The sequence below is a fragment of the Polyodon spathula genome, chromosome 10 (assembly GCF_017654505.1).
Source record: "Polyodon spathula isolate WHYD16114869_AA chromosome 10, ASM1765450v1, whole genome shotgun sequence".
Classification (NCBI taxonomy): domain Eukaryota; kingdom Metazoa; phylum Chordata; class Actinopteri; order Acipenseriformes; family Polyodontidae; genus Polyodon; species Polyodon spathula.
The window spans coordinates 47,970,084-47,991,299 of record NC_054543.1 but is presented as its reverse complement, the minus strand read 5'-3'; the positions used below and the strand labels follow the sequence as shown (position 1 = coordinate 47,991,299).

The following is a 21,216-nucleotide window of genomic DNA, read 5'->3' as shown; positions in this document are numbered from 1 at the left end:
CTATACACATTGTACTGCAAGTCTGTGGTTCTCACTTGTCTATAGACATACACTCTAACTGATTTAGATCCCTCCTGACTTGGAGGAAATTATTTGACATTTGCAACCTTGCTACTGTACATTTGTTGTTGAACATACATTTTTTCGTCACAGGCGTTTGTGTGGTTTCTGAGTGGAATAACTGACCTTATATTGTGCTCCAAATAGCAGCTAAACATTTCTACCAATGGAAAATGTTCTGCAGATCCTAGATGAACAGATATACAATAAAGGGAACTGAACACATTATACAGTCATAGTGTATACTGTTTTGCTCATAAAAACAAGCAGCTCACCCGATCCTTTACAGTATAAGACTGCAAATCCACCTGATTAACAGAACAAATGGAAAGTAGAAAGAAAGCAAAGCATAACCTGCCAGTAAGGACATGGGTCTGGAGTAGTCTATAAACTAAAACCAAAACTGTTCACATCGTATTCCATTCTTGAGAAGCAGCAGTGGGAGAAATCACACTCACACAAGGAGGGGAGAATCTCTGCATTACAGAATGCCATCACTGTGTTTCCTGGAGAATACTTAGGCTGTATGTAAACTTTGTAATCTCATGCTTTTGTTTCCAAAACTGATGAGTGGGTCTGTAAGACTGACACAATAAATGTGATTGAGATCATCTGGTGTGTGATAAAAGCGGAACTGATATTTTCAGGAGCTTGTCCCCCTAACCCTTTAGGGTAGAAGGGATATGTGTGTCCCATAAATAAAATGATGCAAACGTTCTTAATTTTAGAAGAAGGTGCACAAAATAGGGTTTCAAACTTACTGACCGCTTGGATCTGCTCATCTAAATCGTCTGTTTCCTCCTTGTGATACTTGAGTCACTCTGAAATTTTATGAAGAAACCGTTTGAACAGCTGCTCAATTCCTTGTGTACTTACCCCCACCCCCCACCACAAACATTATATTCTCCAACAACGTAGTAAAAATAAGAGGAGGGGGACATTAACAAGTGATTTGTGACAGGCGATTTTACTAGTAAAAAAAAAAAAGAATAAGCAATGTACAAATATTATCCATTACATAACAAATAAAAAGACAGCTACTGTATTGTAGGAAGCAATGGATTTACCACAAATGATGCGTCACTTTAGTTCAGGCGAGTATATCACTGTTAAAGCTATGTAAACATAAACTGCAGCCAGATCCCAACAACAGGGAGTCCTCTTGCACTTTCCACACCCCCTGAGTACTTTTAGCACCACCACTAAATACAATCAACTCCAAAAGGAGTTTTTAATCCATGTGTGTTGTTGAGAAATCCACAGGGTTGACCCGTCTTTCAAGGGCTATTGCTGAGATACAGAACTGCAGGGGGTGCCATCATATAATTCTATCATGTCTTGTGTTTGTATCCCTCTTGTGAAGGTCCTCACAAACAAGAGGTGGGTTTTGTATCTGGATTGTAAAAGCTACTTCAACTGCAGGGGCATCCAGAAAAAAGGAGCTCAATAAATGACTGTGGTTCAACTGACTGGGCTGCGTGCGTGCGTGCGTGCGTGCGTGCGTGCGGGCGTGCGGGCGTGTTCAATTTGCTCATTTCTAAGCCCATGCTTCACTGCAGGGTCTGAAGAAGAGTATTTTCCTTTTGTAGGGGTACCAGTGACTCTCAGTATGACTGCTCATTTTTGCTTAATTTGTGCCAAAAACCCCCAAACTGTCCAACTTCAACTATATGGATTTCTAATATAACTGCAAGATTTTGGCTTCACTGCAGTAGAACAAATGTCTTTACAAAACACCTGAACTAAGAGTCACTGCTTTAAATCGCATCATTTATTTAATTTTCTTTGGTGTCAGTCTAACTCAGTTTTCATATTTTTCAACTTGTCGTAAAACAGCAGATGCAGGCTCTCTGTACTGTACATAACCCATTCCTACACAGACATTGAGGGCTGCTGTCAAAGTTAACACATGCCTATCAAGTTATTAGTCAAACGTTACTGCAGAAGACAGCTAAAACTAAACTCCAGGAAACCCTGAATTAAAAAACTTTACAGAAGATTTTACAAACCACTGCTTATGTGCAATACCTGCTTTTAATTTAAAGGTCAGTTGTAGTGAAAGCAAACAGCAATGCCTCACACCCACGTCAGGAAATTAAAAGTACCGGTACATAAAATAACCTCGATCTGCTCTGTGGTGGAAAAGAGATAAACAAGTTTATCTTCAAAGTACTCATGGCACATATCTAAAGTAAAGCGTGGCACACAGACACATTCAAACTTGTTAGGGAGACTGGCTGGCATCAACTGCAAAATATTATTAATTTTTATCATCAATAGTCATAACTGCTATTCAGCTATTTTAAAATGTTCGCTGTATGTTGAAATTTAAAATACAATTAATCTACGGGCCAGTCGGAAATCACTAAAAGCAGGTCATACTTCCTTTAAATCTTTTATCAATTAAATGCTAATATTTACACTATATGTCTTACTTATATAAGAAGTGATTCATAAATGTAAGCATTTTGTCAAGGTAGTGTTTCTGTCATTTAAATGGGACAGTAGTACATTTTAAACTGGCGACGCTCACTGGTACAAATCACAAAGTAACCTTAAAAATCTGTTTGCTTTCCTGTTAAGCACATACCCCAGCATTTCTACTGTAGTCAAGTGTGTATTTGGAAGCTACAGGTGTACATGCTCAGGCTTCCACATGGACAGCAGGAGTGTTACTGTACACCGACACTAACTGTGTAACTAAGAAGTCTAAAAAATACATAAACCCTAAACAGCAATGGCATTTATGAACTCACAATGACCTACGGTGGAAGAAAGAAAAAAAAAGAAAACACTTCAGATTTAATATAGAAACCTGAATAACAAAACAAAAACCTTTAAGGTTATTATAAACCACAGAACTAGAAATATTTCACTAAACTGGAGCGGTTCACCCTTGCACAGTAACAAGTGTTTGAAAAAATTCACTTCATAATAAACTCCAAGTCTGCCCGGCAATACGACCTGCCTCAAAGTCAGGTTAAGCCTCGGGCAAATCTGCAGTGATCCAGAACTTCTGCTGCAGCTGTCAATTACAAGACTTATCAATTGTGCAGACTGCTGTGTGACTGTGCCTCAGGTTACATGACTCGTATGTTGTGATGTCAGGGCACTGGCCAGCTGCCCTGCTTGTTTGTTGAATGCCCGGCTGCATCACGTGAACTCTTGCTGACCAATAGCATCACGGTAAATTCAACCCGCTTAGAAACTTGTGAGGCTAATGCTTTTCAATGCTTGTTTCTACCAAGCTTCAAGCTGTTTTGAGAAGACTCACTGGTCATTGCAGAAACTTCATTGGAGGCAAGAACTGGACCCACGTCTTGCACTCTGGCGAGGTGTAATGCAGGAGACAACGGTCATTAACTCATCACTTTTCATGGCTTCATCTCTACGTATGAGCATTCAAAAATGGGTCCAATTTAAAACTATTTGAAACATAATAAAAAGCACTGACAGGTCTGATTTAAAATTCAACACCTGTAACAGGGCCTGCCCTTGTTTTTCAAAACCCATACCGGAATCAGGCATGTAGAAAAGCGCAGGGGCAGGAGCTGGGGCAGGGGCAGGGGACACCGTGGCTGAGCAAGCAAGCATGGGGAAGCACTATTTTACAGTGGAACAGGGTTCTGCCATTGTGTCCAAATGACTTCTATTAAGTTTTACGTTATCTGAGCTATTGTGCTAACGTATTACACTGTGTTAACTATATGAAAAGAGTCACGAATACCTGTTAATATAGCAGAGTCTCTACAGTAAACCTCAGAATTGTAAATTATAAAGCACTACTCAATGTTTGTCACGAAAAGAAGTACAGTACAATTGGTTGTAAGGTATTACAGTGTAACTGTATTAGGCTTTGCTATAGTATACAGCAGTTCCTATAACAATCAACACAGTTCTATCAATGCCCCTTTACAAATCACTCTCATTATGAATAGTTTCCTTATCGTTCTTTACACAGCATCTAGTAAATCTGTAATATCCACCCACCTTCCCCCAACAGTGATTAGACCTGCTACAACAGTCGAATTTGCAGCACATTCATTAGAATTGGGCCGTTTCAAACATTTTTATACTAGGATGCTGGCTATGCTAAACCCACAAGATGCATCTAAGCAAAGCAGCAATGAAAGAAAATTGTGTGCCCGTTTTATGCATCAAAACATTGTACTACAACATCACCAGCAACAGAATTTCTCTGCCATTCCCCATCCCTAAACCAGCCGGCGGGTGCACTAAACCCAGCTATTCATTGTTCTTACTCTCACATTCAGGGCATTCCCCTCTGCACCAATGCAATGGTTTGATCTGCTTCAGCTCGCTCCCTCACTCATTCACTGCGGAACAGGAATGCAACACAAACCCTTCTGCAGTGTTTCTCAAATCTACCACTGTATCCCCTCCCTTAACAAGCCAAAAAGAAAACATATTCACTGAGCATTCAGCACAGAGCATACAGACTTCAACATCTGTTTCATTTACTTTGTTACATCCAGCCACCCGTTACCAAACTAGAATAAATGGGTTTAAGGAATCCATTTCACCGCCTCCCGATGTGTTCATGAATCGATTGGGAAATACACAAAACATCAAAGGGAAGATGTGTTTTTTGGGAAGCAGTTGGGAGGGGACACTTTTTTTAATTGATACTGATATCCATCACAAAATGAATCACAGCGATTTCGGAATCGTTACAAGTGCTCAGGCTGTACTGTAGATATTTATCTTAGAGTCTACAGTACCAGCTTCACAAGAGAATAATGGCCACATCAAATCATGTGTACTGGAAACAGTCGTGCAATACCTCTGATAAAACAAAGTTAAACAGAACACAGGCAATGAGTCAGCCATCTATAAGACATGCTTTTTTTGCCTAAGAATGGCATTTCAACTCTAGACACTACAATACTCTTGGCTTTCCCTTACAGTAGCGTGCTCCTACGTATGGCAAAACGGTCTTGGTAAAATCATCTCCATTAATTCACTTTGGACTTGTGTAGGGTGTTATCTGCATAACAACACTGGTCTCTTCAGCTGATACCACAGAACACAAGTGCAAGCCTTAACCCACTGTAGAATAGCAACTGAGCTGCGGACATGATAAAATACAACAGAGCCAGAGTGGCTGACAGAAGCAGAGGAATCCACTGCTACAGTACCTGTGCACTTCAATACACAACCATGACATCACCTGGGTACTGTGGGTACAGCGCTTAGCCATGCCACTTCATATGTAAGTCAAGCCTGTGTCTTGTTCTCTAGAAATAAAAGGCAAGTCAGTCTATACTGGGGTGGAGGACTTTCTGAAAGTGCCCGAGATGGAACAGTTACATTCAGCAAGAATTCAAGTAAACAGCACTTTTTCTATTCTGAATATGTCACTGACTGACTGGTAAAAGTACAAGCAAACACACATGCACAAAAAAGCTCAAGACACCAGAGAATATACTGTGTTATCCAAGCAACATTCCAGTGTGGTTATTGTAGTTAACACGTTTTGAAAGAAATAAACAAGACTTCTATTCCAATGTGTCAATCATGTATTGTACATATTGATGGCTCAGGTCAGCATACAGCATATGTACGGTACAGAGTTTTTTTTATATTCGATTTTAGATTGAATTTTGAAACAGATCCTATATACAATCACACTAAGCTGACTGGTTTACATACAGTCCGCATGCAATTACTGTACCTGCAAAAGACATTGCTGTTGCTTCACATGCAAGATGTCACTCATACACTGTAAAGCATTTCGGTACAAAACCTCATCACCGGACAAGTCCATAACTTTTCACTGGTGTCTACTGTCTGATTTATTTCTTGTAACCCGTTCATTTGGAAAACAGTGACATGGTTGTCCTATGTAAGGATAACATTAATGTTTGTTTCTGTTCAGTTCAGAAACAAAGGAATAGAGGAATTAGCGCTGGCATTCAGGGGGTCTCAGCATTCTGTCAGAAAACGCAAGCGATCCAGAAGAACTGACAGTATCCTGTTTGCAAGGTTAGCACACAACAGACAGCTGCCGATTCAACTGGTGTGCCATTGCATGTGTCAAACAAACAGTGAACACTGCTTACAGTAAGGGTGTTTCCACAATCAGACATCGAGCCAATAGCTTTACACACTTCAAATGTATTTCGAAAAAGTAACACACTTGAGTTACAATACTGTTTTTGGCTGTAACTTAACTAAAAAAACTGTTAACACTAGACCTGTGTCATCAATTGAAAATACGAATCGAAAAGCAGCAGCTAGTCTATCCCACAAGGAGACCTGGGAAGACCAGTCGAATGTGAGAAGTAAAGATTTACTCAGTCATCAAGTGTTTTGTTTTTTTGACCGTTACGCCGATGATAAAACTAAGTCAAATATTGTAATAATCGCTCAAAACTGCATTTTAATCAAAACAAAAACAGATTATGTCGTGAAAGGCTTCAGTGATGTTTCCGACACCGACTCTCCGTAAACTTTCAATCAAGAAGCAAATGATTAGCTAAACCCAGCGACAAAGGTACTGCTGCATGTATACTGTAGATTGGAACAAAGTGATCATTGTGAAATAACTGATACTAGAGACACCGTTACTATGTTATCAACGTTAATATGCAAGCTGATGGAAAGTTGAACACTGAGTCTCTGTAGAGCAGTTGATATTATATTAGACAAACGATCTATTCGCCTAGAAAACATTAACCACCGCATTGATTTTGACAGGTAATCAAAACCCAGTCATGCCGGGGTTGAGCAACACAAAAATACACAGTGCAAACAACCACGAATGCGATCAAAACTCAGCATGAATCACAAAAGTCGGCTTGTTCATTGCATCAGTTCAACTACAACGTATTTCTTAACAAAATTCCCGCTGACATTCCAATGAAGCGAACACAACCTCGACATTCTTCATGAAAAGCTCGACTCTCGGTTACTCCTGTGCGATTTCTGCTGCTGTCCGAACGCGAAGCCAAGACTAGTGATCCGTCCTCGTAGTATCTGGACTCGAGACGGTAAAGCGTGCAGGCTAAGATGAGGTATAAGTGGGGTAAAATAAAAAAACAGACCCGCTACCTACCTTCATAAACAGCGCCAGGAGGTTCCAGTTTTATGAAGTGAAATTAAAAACATAAAACAAAAATACAAAAAAAAAAAAAAAAGAAAGAAATGTGAACAAGTCCAGTTGAATTTAGCCGCCGGAGCCCCGCAGCTACATCATTCCCGTGCTGAATTCAGTCCCACACAGACACCAGACTGCGGGCCTCTTTACACACACGCCTCGGAAGGGCAAACACAACACAACAATACCCCAAAACCGGGGGCACGAACCAAACGCGACCTCGGGGAGGAGACGCCGCTCCCCGAACACATACGTCGCTTGTTAGTTAAAATCCCTTCTCGTTAAAAAAAAGAAGGGCTGGCGGTGAAAACAGAGCGTGAAAGCCGTTCTGTCGTCCGTAGTTAGCGTAAGTTATCTAGGCAGTGGAGCCAGTCTGTTGCCGCAGCGCCAAACAAGCAACAGCATAGCAACGTAACATGACGCAGCCTCAGCAACGCCGCCAGCGCACGGGGGCGGGGCCAAAGGGCGGGGGAGGCGTGCTGCTCAGCGGGAATTCAGTGGGGAGTGATAGCTGAACAGTATCGCGGGAGTAGACCATGACGTAATATGATATTTTTAGGATACTTAGCGTGCTAAAAAACAAAACAAAACAAAGCAAGCTGTCCTTGTTATCCGAGACGCCCTGCTAAAATAAAAAACGTAAGTGTTCAAGGGCGCAGGAACTAGGGGTGCAGGGCCCCTGGCTTTGCATGGCTTCCATCATATACTAGGGTTTTGTTCAATGCCTTTCAGCACCCCCACTTTAAAAATTGTTCCGTGCCACTGTAGGTGTTAAAGGTTGACAGCTATGCAACACACTAATACAAATGCGTGAATAAGCCAGCCACCCTCACAGTGTGCAAACACAAATAATATATGACACCCACGTGTCAAACAAGAGAAACAATTGCGACAAGATTGAAATAATTAACATGCTGAACAGTTCTATAAAAACTTCAGAACTACCAAACTTGATGTCTGGTGACATTATACGGTAGTGTGTAGCTGAGGCGTATCTGGTCCTCAACGGAATAAATGAAGACAGCACAGGTTGCAGTTCAAAGCAGTTAAAACTGCTATTTTTATTGAAAGCAGAACGGCAGGCAAAATGACTCTCTTTTTAACAAAAGGATAAGTAGCTCAGTAGGGCAGAGCCAGCAACACAACACACAACCCTACAAGCTGCGCGCAGGCAGCTCCTGAATAGCGATTCCCCTCGAACCCTGCTGTCTCACACACACAAAAGGACACATTTACATACACACAGACCAATCGCTCAGGCCCCCAGTCCCGCGCAAACAGCTGACTGTCAGAACCGAGCACAAATCACATTGCCGCAAACACAGACCCCTCTCTCCTCCAGCTGCACTGTGCAGGAAACACCTACTGCCTAGACCCTAAACACGCTTCCACGCATAGAATCACGCAGGGTGACACACACAAACAGGACAGCACACGCGCGCACACACACACACACACACACACACACACACACACACACACACACACACACACACAGGGAAAGTATTAGCCCCGGTACCCCTGCAACTTCATAGCACACCAATAGTCCCATTCGGCGGTGCTGCGAGACCCGACGCGACACTATTTTAATGCAACCTGTAACAGTGACAGTTTATTTATTGTAAATCTTATTTATTCACAAATGTAAATGGGCCACAGCCTTTACTCGTGAGATGACATTTTTAAACAAGCATGTAACAAGCACCTCCCTGTTTAACGAGGTTAAACAGTTTACAATGTGTTCGTGTTATTCATCTCCTAGCATTGCATTAATGCAATCTGAATGCAACCCTGGCAATGCCTGCTGTATCTCCAGATCGTTGTTCCAATGTTCCTGTCAATTGTGTACCGCGTTTGTATTGTCATTTCTGCATTTAGTTAAAAAAAAGGGGGGGGGAAATTGTGAAAGTATAATAACGCTGCTTTTAGAGTATTATGACTGCTGTATTGTGGATGCATTATGTGTTCCTTAAGGGCACCTTTCATAATAAATGACCATTAATAGACTGCTTCTATCAGTACATATTGTATTACTAATTACCATCGACCTCATTTAATACATGAATTATTCTTGCTTGTATTACTGACCTTTCTCTTGATCATATCGGATCCAACTGACGATGCACAATGAAAATGACCAACAAACTTAGAGGGGGGAGAAACTAAAAAAAAAAAAAAAAAAAAAATAGAGAGCTTAATAATCTTGTTATGCGTGGAAATCCTTAAAAATGGACAAATCTCAAGTGAATTAATATCAGCGCGACAAACGGGTAGGAATTCTTACAAATGTACCAGTTCGTCAAGGATTATTCTCACATGTAGTTGAGTGGATTGTCAGTTTTTCCTAGCTGTCATAGAATGATCTTACTTTCACGTCGTGGCAATAACAGAAGTGAACGGGGGTTTTAAGTGTGAACTGCTGAGCACCTCCTATGAATTATTTCCATTGGCGCAGGTAGTTCCCCGCTGCATGTGTGTTCCGACCACGTTGCAGAGATCGCGGCTGTTGACTGGTCGCAGTTTTATTTCTGTGTTAACCAGTTTATTTTTAGTATCTAATCAGTTCTCTGCACTGCTTCCCCATTTGCCTGTCTTGTGCTAACATTTCATCCTCACGCAGCCCGTCGACTCAGTTGCCTGTCAACATCTTCATTCGCATTATGAATCTCAGCTTCCTCTTTTATAAATCCATGGGCGCTTCTCACAAACTGTCAGCACAAGGACGCGGCTCTCTTATATCACCCTCACAATGCAAGTGTTTAAACACATAACGATTGGTTAGCTTGAAAGATGACCGCCAAATTGAGTACTTTTGGGATATGCTTGCTTATCAGGTATTCGCTGAGCATTTTATATCCAAGCTCCCGATAGGCCGCTCCGTGGAGTCTATGCACCAGTTTTTAAAATACTTCCACTTATAGGCATACAACACTCTTGTGGAATAAGCCCTAGCGTTCTGCAGAGTACTCACTACTGCGTCTGAGAGCCCTAGGACAGACTGTCCCGTTCAGGGGCCAGACCCACAGTTGGAGTCTGTCCGGTTCTGGGTGCCAGAGTGTAGCTTTCTCCTGACTGGGGAGATCTATGCGCAGCAGGATCTCCCAGGGCTGGCCTTGCAGCAGCTGGCAGAGGTTCGAAAACCAGGTTCTCCTAGGCCATCTGGGGGCCACGAGGAGGACTGTCGCTCTCTCTCTGCTGACCTTCTCGAGGAAGGCAGGGAGCAGCAGGGTAGGCTGGAAAGGGTATAAAGGTGCTTTGGGCCATTTGTGCGCTAGGGCATCGAGGCCTAGTGGACCTCCGCAGTCCAGTCCAGCTATTTCAATCCCTTATAGTGTCTCCGTAGTAAAAAGCATAGCACAGTAATACAGCATAGTAAAAACACATGGTAAAGCATAGATAAGCGTTGCAAAGAACTAAGAGGTATACCACAGCATATTAATAAACAAGGCAGGCCAAGGTAAACTGTGGTAAATGCATAGCGTAACCATTGAAAAACCATGTGTGCAAAGATACAGTGTAAACTTTTACAAGGAATGCATTGGAACAGGCTTTTAGAACACATTCTTTGAATAACACAAGATGAGTGAAAGCATTGTGAACAGAGAAGGACGCTCCTATTCATAGTGGAACAGAATACCGTTAGGGGGGTGGATAAGCAAGCCACGTGACGCTGCACTGTTAACACACAGGAAGGTACCAGAGTCTGACTGGATAGTAAATCTAAATCTCTAAACAGAAATACAAAATGAAAGTGCTGCTGACACTGAACAACAGGAGCTTGGATAGAGTGCTCATCTAGAGCAGGGGCGCCCAATCATAGTCCTGGAGGGCCACTGCAGGCTCAGTAGGGACACTGAGACAACAAGCTACTGCAGGTCTAGAGACTAGAAAATAGCAGTGGAACAACCTGCATCAGCGGAAATACTGTTCAAACGTTCTTTAAATATCCTGAAATAACCACATAGCAAAGCTCTGTGAGGCGGCCCCATTACAAAACACTGTTTCCATTGCGCTTGATGTGCCTAAAGGGCGCTGGGTGATGAGTTTCACTGGCACTCGTTAGTCTGCATCTGCAATGGTAACCCTGGTCTTACCTAATATTAAAGGGATACCTGGACACCACGTTCATTTTCTAATATTGAATGTCTTACCACTTTGAAATGCTATTATGTGAGTTTGCACAGTATATTGAATATTCAGCATTGTGCTCTTGTTAGCTGGTTATGTGATACAGGGGAGCACAAGAGGAATTAGGTGTCTATTGACAATTCCAGCAGAAGGGTTAAACTTCATTTAGTAAATTACCAGTAACCTTTGTTGTTTATGTAAGTTATAGAGCTTTTAAGAAAAAAATGAGTTAATCCCTTTAACTGTCCTAAAATAATAACATAACTACCTTTCACCACAGTATTGTTTTTGAAGAAGCAGTGTTTGCACCACGGTGCTGTCCCACTTCCCTCCATTTATTTACTAAAAGTAAGCAAGACAGCAGATCGATGTCAGAGGGCAGACACAGCTAGTCTCTCTCTGCACCTCGTCTTGTGTTTCTATAGCTCTGTTGAAAAAGAGCTGTTTAGTATTCTGTAATAAAACATTGTCTCTGGCAGGGATTCATATTAACCTAATTGTGTCAGTCACCGTGATCAATTGCTGGCAGTCTCCCCGCATTTCTCTTGCAGTTCAGTGCTGAAGGGAATGGTCAGGGACACTGTTTGCATTTGTTTACCAATTATTTGATACCAATTTTGTTGCATTTTGCATTCAAAGATACGGTACAGTACAGCTGGAAGGGCCAGCCTGTGAAAAGGGTAACAGATACCCGTACAAGTCATTCACTCACAATGGAGTGTGACTCCTTTAAGAAAGCTTTAGCGACACCTACTGGCAGATTCAATGCCATTCTTATACATTCAGAAAAGTATTAAAGTGCAAAACTAAGTCTAATAACTTTTCAGAAATATCAGTAAAATACAACCTTGTCTGATGTTTTCCACACTCAATGACAGAAACACTATCTCACTGTCTTTAGTATAGAGTAGTTTCACAGACCCACATTAGCACTGATCCTGGACTGTATAACCCATAACAGCAGATAGTCCAATATTGGTGCTCAGCGGGCTTTGTTTACAGCATTATCCGTGTATATTTTTATATATCAACTAGCGTGGTATATCCTCGTAGGGTTTACTGAGGTCAATTCATGCAGTTTTTCCAATGCTTATAATGCTATCCACTCACTATAGTTATACTACATTTCTTATAAGCTTCTATCACTTTATACTCCAGTAAACCTTCACATGTATGTTTACAAATCTAACAAGCAACGCATGGTATGAAAAGGAATGGTTTACTTATCACATGCAGAGTTCATTAGAGGTGATGTGGAAGTGTGGAGGCTACGCAGAGGGGGAAAGCAGTTTTTATTTTTTATAAAGGCTTGGGGAGACAGAAAGATCCACACAAAGCCACCAGGCTGTTTAGGATCCACTCTAACTTAAGAAATGTTTTGGCTCGTGAGTAGAAGACATTAAAACAACAAAGAATCACCAGAAACTAGAGCCCCACAAAAGAGATGATATAAATGATCCGTTAGCATCCAGCTTCTGTTTATAAACATGCAACACCCCTCCCATCTCTGCCCTGTGTGCGGCTGGGCACTGCCCTGCAGCCTGTGCTTTGCTTACCATTATGCAGCTCTGTGGTTTAATCAGTTGCCTGGTTCAGCTTGTTCTGCTTTCTCATCACTGGTGTCTGAGTAGTGGTTAGGTCATGTCTTTTAATCTTCATCAATTACAGGGCCTCTATCGTCTTGTTTTGTTGAATAAAGCTCTTGAGATCGTTTAGAATGATCAATTATTATTTTTCCCCAATTTGGACTGTCCAGTTATGTCTTTTCTCCTCACGGCAGCAAGTCCTCACACAGCACACATGTTCTGGGGGCGTGTGACAGTTCTCCGATCTCACAAGCCTAAAGCCAGAATCTCTCTTACGCCGAGCAATCCAGAGCAGAGGTGGGCGGGCTACCGATCCTGGAGAATAGAGACCAGCCCTGCCTCTTATCCATTCTGAAAGTGCTCGATGTCTGGCCAGTAGGGTCCGCTATTGCGCGATGAGGAGAAGCAATCCCTGCCGGTTTCCCATCCCCCACCCCCCATGAGTGTCCAAGTCAATGTGACGCCCCCTCAGGGTCCCCAGCAAAGTTCAGCCTCTTTGCACAGCCTGGACGCGAACTGGCGCTACCCAGGCTTTAACTGGGTGAGCCACTCAGGGCCCCCCAGCAGCGCAGTTTAATCTGTGTTTAGAAATAGTCCTTAAAGTTTTGACAAGTGTTTTTCTGCACTTCTCAAGATCACTCGTACCTTTTTCTTTTTTCTGTACCATTTGCAGTCATGTAAACACAAATGTACTTGGTTCACAAAGTGATGTAGTAGGAAGCAGGTTAAAGGCTCAAGTCTCTCTAGCTAAAACCTTCTTTCAGGGATGTAAACAAACTGGACCACCAACAAAGGTACTGGACAGTTAACAAGAGTCCATGAAAGAAGTAAACTGTGACAGCACAGAATTGAATTGTACATGCTGTACAAACACCACACAATTTCACTACCCTTTCCATTCATAATATTCACATTGTTTTCTTAATTCACGCTATCAAAACTCGTACACGCTATATCATTTTTTGACACATTTCTCTTGTTGCACTGCTGGCAGCATCAGATATCTGATCCCAGTTTACAGAACACAATGTACAGGATAACACAATGTAGGAAAAGGAAAAGGAAAAACAGCAAATGATTACCACCATCTGGCACGGTATGGCTGTCTCATTCATTCATTCACATTTCTATTCGGTCTGACTGTGCTGATCTACCACAATGGAATTTGAGACAATAGCAATAGCTAGAAATAGAAATTTACTGTACCATAAGGGGTTTTTACACACCATAAAGTCTACTGAACTGATTTGTAAGTGTCTTTTAAAGAGTTTTTTTTTTTTTTTTTTTAAATCCGCCACTGTTCTGATGTATTAAATAGAATCCCTTGTATCAATAACCCATTGACATTTAGCCATGTGCCTCACAGAATCACACAGCAGGACACACAGAGCTCCTCGCAGTGGGCGCTGTAAAAATAAACACCATCTGGCCAGATCCCTGCAGGACCCTTTAACCTTCTTCAGAGCGCCTCAGCGTGGCAAGGTCATACCCAACAGCATTCCACCTGGTCAGCCAAGCACGTTCAAAACAACACGAATACCCAGAAACCGCAGCTTCAGCAAGGGAGTGCTTTAACCCTGTCAAGCACAAGCATTTTCACATGAGAAAAGCAGCTTTATTTAGGGGACTAGACTCAGTTTCCTGTACAAATACCTACCCCGCCCCCTCATCCTGGAACACAAAATGTACTGCAGATGTAAAATTATGTCATGTGAGTCTGGATTTAAAAAAAAAATAATAATATAGAAGGGTGGCTGTTTGTATCACATGTGACCCAGAAAAGGACAATAAGTTTGAAAACCTGGACATACGTGTTAGCCTGGTGGCTTGTTCCTTAACACCCTTTTGTGCATTTCTAATAAAACCAACTAAATAAATAAACAAACAAACATCAGTGTGTGTTGTTTTTAAAACTCAAAGTAGAAAAAGAATCACTTGTGTGGAACAATGAGTTTTCCTGGAAGTCAAGAAAGACGTTAACATTTACATACTCAATATGAAGGCACATTCATGAACAGTGTTCATATAAGGAAGTCTATAGCGTACTTCTCTTACTGCTCCTGCTCTTCGAGAAGGCTGACGATCGCTGCTTTTCTGGATGTGTACGGGGCATGTTTCAATCTGATCCAATGCGCGGGGAACAAGTTGCCACTCGTTGCGTACATCTCCTTTCCGCTCTTTCCCATCACACTGCGAAGGGTCCGATTTCTGGACAACATTTTATCATAAAACTCGACGCCACCTCTGGCGTATTCTTTCGAAATACCGGCTGCCTTTTTGTCTGATCTATAATCGAGCCACTGGGATACTGCGTCAGACGTGAGAAAGTAACAAGCAGCCCCAGAAGCAGCCACGGCTAGGTTCACAAGCCCACGCAGTAGCAGGGGCCAGGGTACAGGCTGAAGATTTGCTTGATGGCAACCGCAGAAAAGCAAGTGCCAGCTACGCACACCGGAGCCACAGCTGCACTCAAGACAGGACCGCCGCTTTCCAAACCAACGACCTCTCTCGCAACAGATAATTTCTGCGCCTCCGTGGAAAACGTCAAGGCTTCCTTGAGGGACCTGCCAGTGCTGCTTCCTTCCCGTTTATCAGGACCACCCTGTTGGCAGTGCTGTTGAAGTTGGCAGGGATGCCAACATGAGCACCGGCAGGGGTCCAGGGTATCCCAGCTGCCACTGGGTGGAAGCCGAACGCTGCGGAGAGCTGACCCCTGCATCCTTCAGGACCTCTTGGAAGGTGCTCTGCAGCTTGTCTGAAAGGCTGACCGGCTCCCCTTTGTGCCAGGCCTGGTAGAGCTTTCTGTAGGTTTCCTCCGGAAACACATGGTATAAAATATTGACAGTGAATATTCCCCCACAAGAAGCCGCCAGCAGCCCAGTCCGGTACTTCTGCACAAACCGTGTCAGCTTTCTGTTAAACTGGCCTGTCATTTTCAGATGCTGAAAACACTACACAGAGATCTGACCTGTGGACAACAACAAAAACAGCTCATTATGTTGCATATTTATTTCAAGACGCATAATTAATACAATAATGGTGTGTGTGTGATCTGTTCACTTCGTGCACGGACCGGACAATAACATGCAAAGCTACGGGACTCCAAGCAGATCCAGATTTCATATAAACATACAGTGTAAAATTCATAAGATGTAGGTGAAGCCACTGCATCAGAATTACATGCACACTGTGCTTCTCTGCACTATGCACTGAGAAATATTATGCAGGAATTATTCCAGTGGTATGCATTTAAAACCCAGCTGGCACTAACGTGTGTCTACTGTGAAGTGCAATATTTTCACAATCCGTGTATTCCGTTTGCCTCGTATTGTTAATAAAATGCATCATATACTGTATAATCAACGGGCTCTTGACTGGAGGTTCTGTCCTTTGGGCGAGGTTGATAGATAGATAAATAAACAAATAAATAAATACAGTACATTAAATACATGTCACAAAGCAATAGTACGTTGTATGTTAGTAAACTACTTACAAAAATACATTTGCATGTGAAAAACGAATTATGAGAGAGAGAGAGAGAGAGAGAGAGAGAGAGAGAGAGAGAGAGAGAGAGAGAGAGAGAGAGAAAGAGAGAGTTCTACAAAAACATGAACATGAAGAAGCACAGCGTATTCAAAACTTTTCCCAATGACTTTAAAAAATGTTAAATGCATTGGATTTGAATTACCGGTAAAGTTTCTTTACAATTCAGTTAATACGGTACATTGCTTGCGTGACTCTCGTACGAATGTGACCCTGGCACCTGCGCAGCCACGAAACCTAAAGGGTGTCCCCAACACGGCCAAAGCACCACAGTCATAGACCCGCCCACTTGTCTGACAGAGCTCCAGTGGATCCTTGTGTGTAATACATTATCGTTACTTGTCCTTTACAACTCGCGTTACAGTCAGTCGGGGCTATTCTGATAATCGTTTATGCGAGATGTTATTTGGCAGATAATGTTATGTAGACCTTCTTGAGTGAAGCTTGATTGTTGCCTGGATGCAGTTTTATTCTTCACCAGCAGGGGTCACAATTTACATTTTCTTTTTAGTGTTGGATAAAAATTGGCAGCTGCCAGCTAACCGGCTTCTGATTTAGTTACCCTAATCTGAGTAATCTCTCTTTGGTTTTCACTGATCATCCCACTCAGTTTTTAGTTATTTTTTCTTCGTGATGCAGTCTCCTTTTTCTTTGATCATATACCAATTGTTTTTACGTATGATATTGTCTATTTTCTTATTGTAAAATATATCTGACCACACCTACTAGGTAACCTGGTGCGGCTCAACCTCCACACCTCACCCTTTCTCAAAAGCAGTACACCAAAGATCGGTCTTGGGTCCCCTCCTGTTCTCTCTCTACACCCGCTCCCTGGGCCCCCTCATCGCATCCTCTGGTTTCACGATGCTATTTCTATGCTGATGAAGCTCAGATCTCCCCCCCCCACCATCCCCTCCCGTATCTCTACCTGTCTGTCTGCTATCTCCTCCTGGATGCACTCGCATCACCTCAAACTCAACCTCTCTAAATCTGACCTCCTTTTCTTCCGCCTTCTCGTCTTCCCCCTTCTCTGATCTCTATTTCCATTCCTCTGGAATCTACCAAGCTCTCTCCCTCCTCCTCAGCCAAGAACCTTGGAGTAACGCTGGACCCCTGCCTCTCCTACTCCTAGCACATCTGCACTCTGAAACGCATCTGCCGATTCTTCCTGAGCAACTTACGACCCTTCCTCACCAACTACTCCACGCAACTCCTTGTCCTGGCCCTGGTACTCTCCCACCAAGACTACTGCAACTCCCTCCCGGCCGGCCTCCCGGCGTCCGCCATCCTTCCGCTCCAGCTCATCCAGAACTCCACTGCTCGCCTGGTGTTCTCTCTGCCTCTCTTCTCCCATGCTACTCCACTGCTCTGCTCACTGTACTGTCTCCCAATCTTTAGTATTTTGTATTTCACTTGCACTCGTATCTAACCCTGATGTAACTATCAACACTGTTATCTGCTCTTGATCTGCCCCGATATCACATTGCACTGTGTTTTGTATTTGCTCTTATTAGGACTAAGTCATTGGAATTTTGTATCTTGCTCTTAACGGTACTGTAATTCTTGATATGTATTTTTTGTATACAACTGTAAGTCTCCCTGGGTAAGGGTGTCTGCTCAGAAATGAATAAAGCACATGAGGATCAGCAGAGCCCACGTTTTTATTTCAATGAGTCTGCATGCAGTGGGCTGTTGTCATTGACTTGGTGCCTGTTGCACTCGGCCTCCTGCTTCTAGTTCTATGCTCTGGATACAAGTTTGTATCTTGAAGTATAGGACAGTACTGCCAGATTCACACAGAACCTCGGAGTACATGGGAATTATTGTGATAAGGATAAGGGTAGCTGGTTGGGGTTTTCTTGGTCATTTTATTCAGTGTTAATGTTAAACAGTGGAATTGCACAGTTTCGGTTTCTTTGAAAAGCCTCGCTAATCAGAGAAGCGCCACAGTTCAAATGCAATAGTGCGGTGAATACATAGATACAGCACCCCGCTGCAGTGCTGTGAATCTTTAATGGGCATCATGATGTCAGAGTAAAGAACCTAAACAGTGCAAATTTAGTTTTAAATCGGTAAGAGGGCCGGATTAACCTATAGGCAAATTACGCTATAGCACAAGGTCCACGTTTTTGGGACATTTTACAAAAACTGCATGTGAGCGGCCAGGCCCCCACACACACTGGAAGAGAGGCACACAGAAACTTGCTTTCGGTTCATTTTTTTATTTCATGACGGCTAGGCATTCCTTCTAGATTACAGCATACCTGGTCTGAGTCTCAGACAATACCAAATGCAGACGCCCTCTACCTCCTGGGAAAGATCCGTCTCTAGTTCTAGGTCAGAGGAGTCAGTCGAGGCAGGATAAAGGGGATGAATCAGGCTCAGTTTACGCGTTCACTTATTTCAGTTTTAGTGCCCATTTAAAATGCCTGCCCTGTCTCAAACGTGCACAGTGTGCCACTTTGCATTTTGGAAACTTTCCTTTTCAATTAGGGGGTTTAAGTCCATAACATTTGTTTCTCTCCCTTTATATACTGCGCTGAAATCGTGAAATTAGCCCAATACAGTGATTTTTTTCAATATTCTTAAGAAATAAAAATGAATTATTTCATCATCGTTATTTGTATTTCATCAAAAAAAAAAAAAAATTAGATTAACTAAACTGTACGCCTAAGTGTAATATTGCTGGGCAGTCACTGTCATGACTACAGTATATGCAATCTAAGCGGGAAATTAAAATGCTATACCCTGTAAACAAGAAAATGGATGTCTAGAAATGTCTCTGCAGCAGTATCCAGCAGTTACACACAGCGATGGAGGGAAGCTCTTCTGTACATCCTGCAACGTTACTGTAGATCATTACCCAGAATCGGCTGTCGACAGGCAATTAGATTCAAATATTCACCGAAAGAGAAAGGCTGAATCCAGAGCAGCACCGCGACTGCTTTACTGCAAAGAAACAAAACACGGTGACTTCCATGTTCCAAAAGTCCGCTGAAAACCGTGAAGCATGAAACACATTACAGTTTGACCTGACAGAGGTGTTTGTTTGAGCAAATATCCCTCTTGAAAAATTGGAAAACCAAAAGTTACTTAAATTCTTCAGACTGAGTGTAGCAAATAGTGGAGGGATTCCTTCATCAGCCCAGCTGAGACGTGAACACTTATCTAAAGCTGCCGAGTATCACAAGCAGGAGATTATGGGATTAATATAACAGTCTGGTTCCTTGTCAGTGGTCACTGATGAGTCGATTGATGCCAAAGATCAGAATGTTTTACACATTGTATTTGTTCTGCAAGGTCTAAATGCTGAACATGCATCTGACGTAGAACTGAAAGCTGTCTTTGCAGATACACTTCCTGCAGGCTGTTAATTGCAACACTGTTGCACAAGCTGTTGTGCATTGGGCACCCACAATATGGGATAGAGTAGGGCCCTCGTCCTCGTCCTTTAATCTGGTCTACAATGAGTGTCTGTCAGGAACTATGAGTGAGGTACAGTCTACAGTGAGTGTCATGAACTATGAGTGAGGTACAGTCTACAGTGAGTGTCTGTCATGAACTATGAGTGAGGTACAGTCTACAGTGAGTGTCATGAACTATGAGTGAGGTACAGTCTACAGTGAGTGTCTGTCATGAACTATGAGTGAGGTACAGTCTACAGTGAGTGTCTGTCATGAACTATGAGTGAGGTACGGTCTACAGTGAGTGTCATGAACTATGAGTGAGGAGGTCTACGTGTCATGAACTATGAGTGAGGTACGGTCTACAGTGAGTGTCATGAACTATGAGTGAGGTACAGTCTACAGTGAGTGTCATGAACTATGAGTGAGGTACGGTCTACAGTGAGTGTCTGTCATGAACTATGAGTGAGGTACGGTCTACAGTGAGTGTCATGAACTATGAGTGAGGTACAGTCTACAGTGAGTGTCTGTCATGAACTATGAGTGAGGTACGGTCTACAGTGAGTGTCTGTCATGAACTATGAGTGAGGTACGGTCTACAGTGAGTGTCATGAACTATGAGTGAGGTACGGTCTACAGTGAGTGTCTGTCATGAACTATGAGTGAGGTACGGTCTACAGTGAGTGTCATGAACTATGAGTGAGGTACGGTCTACAGTGAGTGTCATGAACTATGAGTGAGGTACGGTCTACAGTGAGTGTCTGTCATGAACTATGAGTGAGGTACGGTCTACAGTGAGTGTCTGTCATGAACTATGAGTGAGGTACGGTCTACAGTGAGTGTCTGTCATGAACTATGAGTGAGGTACGGTCTACAGTGAGTGTCTGTCATAAACTATGAGTGAGGTACGGTCTACAGTGAGTGTCTGTCATGAACTATGAGTGAGGTACGGTCTACAGTGAGTGTCATGAACTATGAGTGAGGTACAGTCTACAGTGAGTGTCTGTCATGAACTATGAGTGAGGTACGGTCTACAGTGAGTGTCTGTCATGAACTATGAGTGAGGTACGGTCTACAGTGAGTGTCATGAACTATGAGTGAGGTACAGTCTACAGTGAGTGTCTGTCATGAACTATGAGTGAGGTACGGTCTACAGTGAGTGTCTGTCATGAACTATGAGTGAGGTACGGTCTACAGTGAGTGTCTGTCATGAACTATGAGTGAGGTACGGTCTACAGTGAGTGTCTGGGAGACTGAAACCCCTGGTCTCTGGGAGATTTACAGTAGCAGTGCAGGCAGGCTCTGAACCTCCAGTTCCCAAGCTCAAGCACATCTGTCTTGTGTTTTCTTGCTGATTTACAGCCATTGACTAGAG

At 42.7% G+C, this 21,216-nt stretch overlaps 1 protein-coding gene and 1 pseudogene across 4 annotated transcripts in view; both read right to left on the bottom strand.

Annotated features, from left to right (window-relative positions):
- LOC121322486 (tyrosine-protein phosphatase non-receptor type 4-like) overlaps window positions 1-7,572 on the bottom strand; it is a 60,760-nt gene extending 53,188 nt beyond the window's left edge. For 3 of the 4 annotated variants that reach the window (XM_041262544.1, XM_041262546.1, XM_041262547.1), the window contains exon 1: window positions 7,139-7,572. The gene's annotated coding sequence lies outside the window, so the exon portion shown is untranslated. Of the gene's footprint in view, window positions 1-825; window positions 882-7,138 lie in introns of all 4 variants that reach the window. The other variant, XM_041262545.1, reaches the window with a different exon arrangement.
- A 5,803-nt stretch (window positions 7,573-13,375) lies between these two features.
- LOC121322158 lies at window positions 13,376-15,827 on the bottom strand (annotated as a pseudogene).
- Between the last annotated feature and the right edge of the window lie 5,389 nt (window positions 15,828-21,216).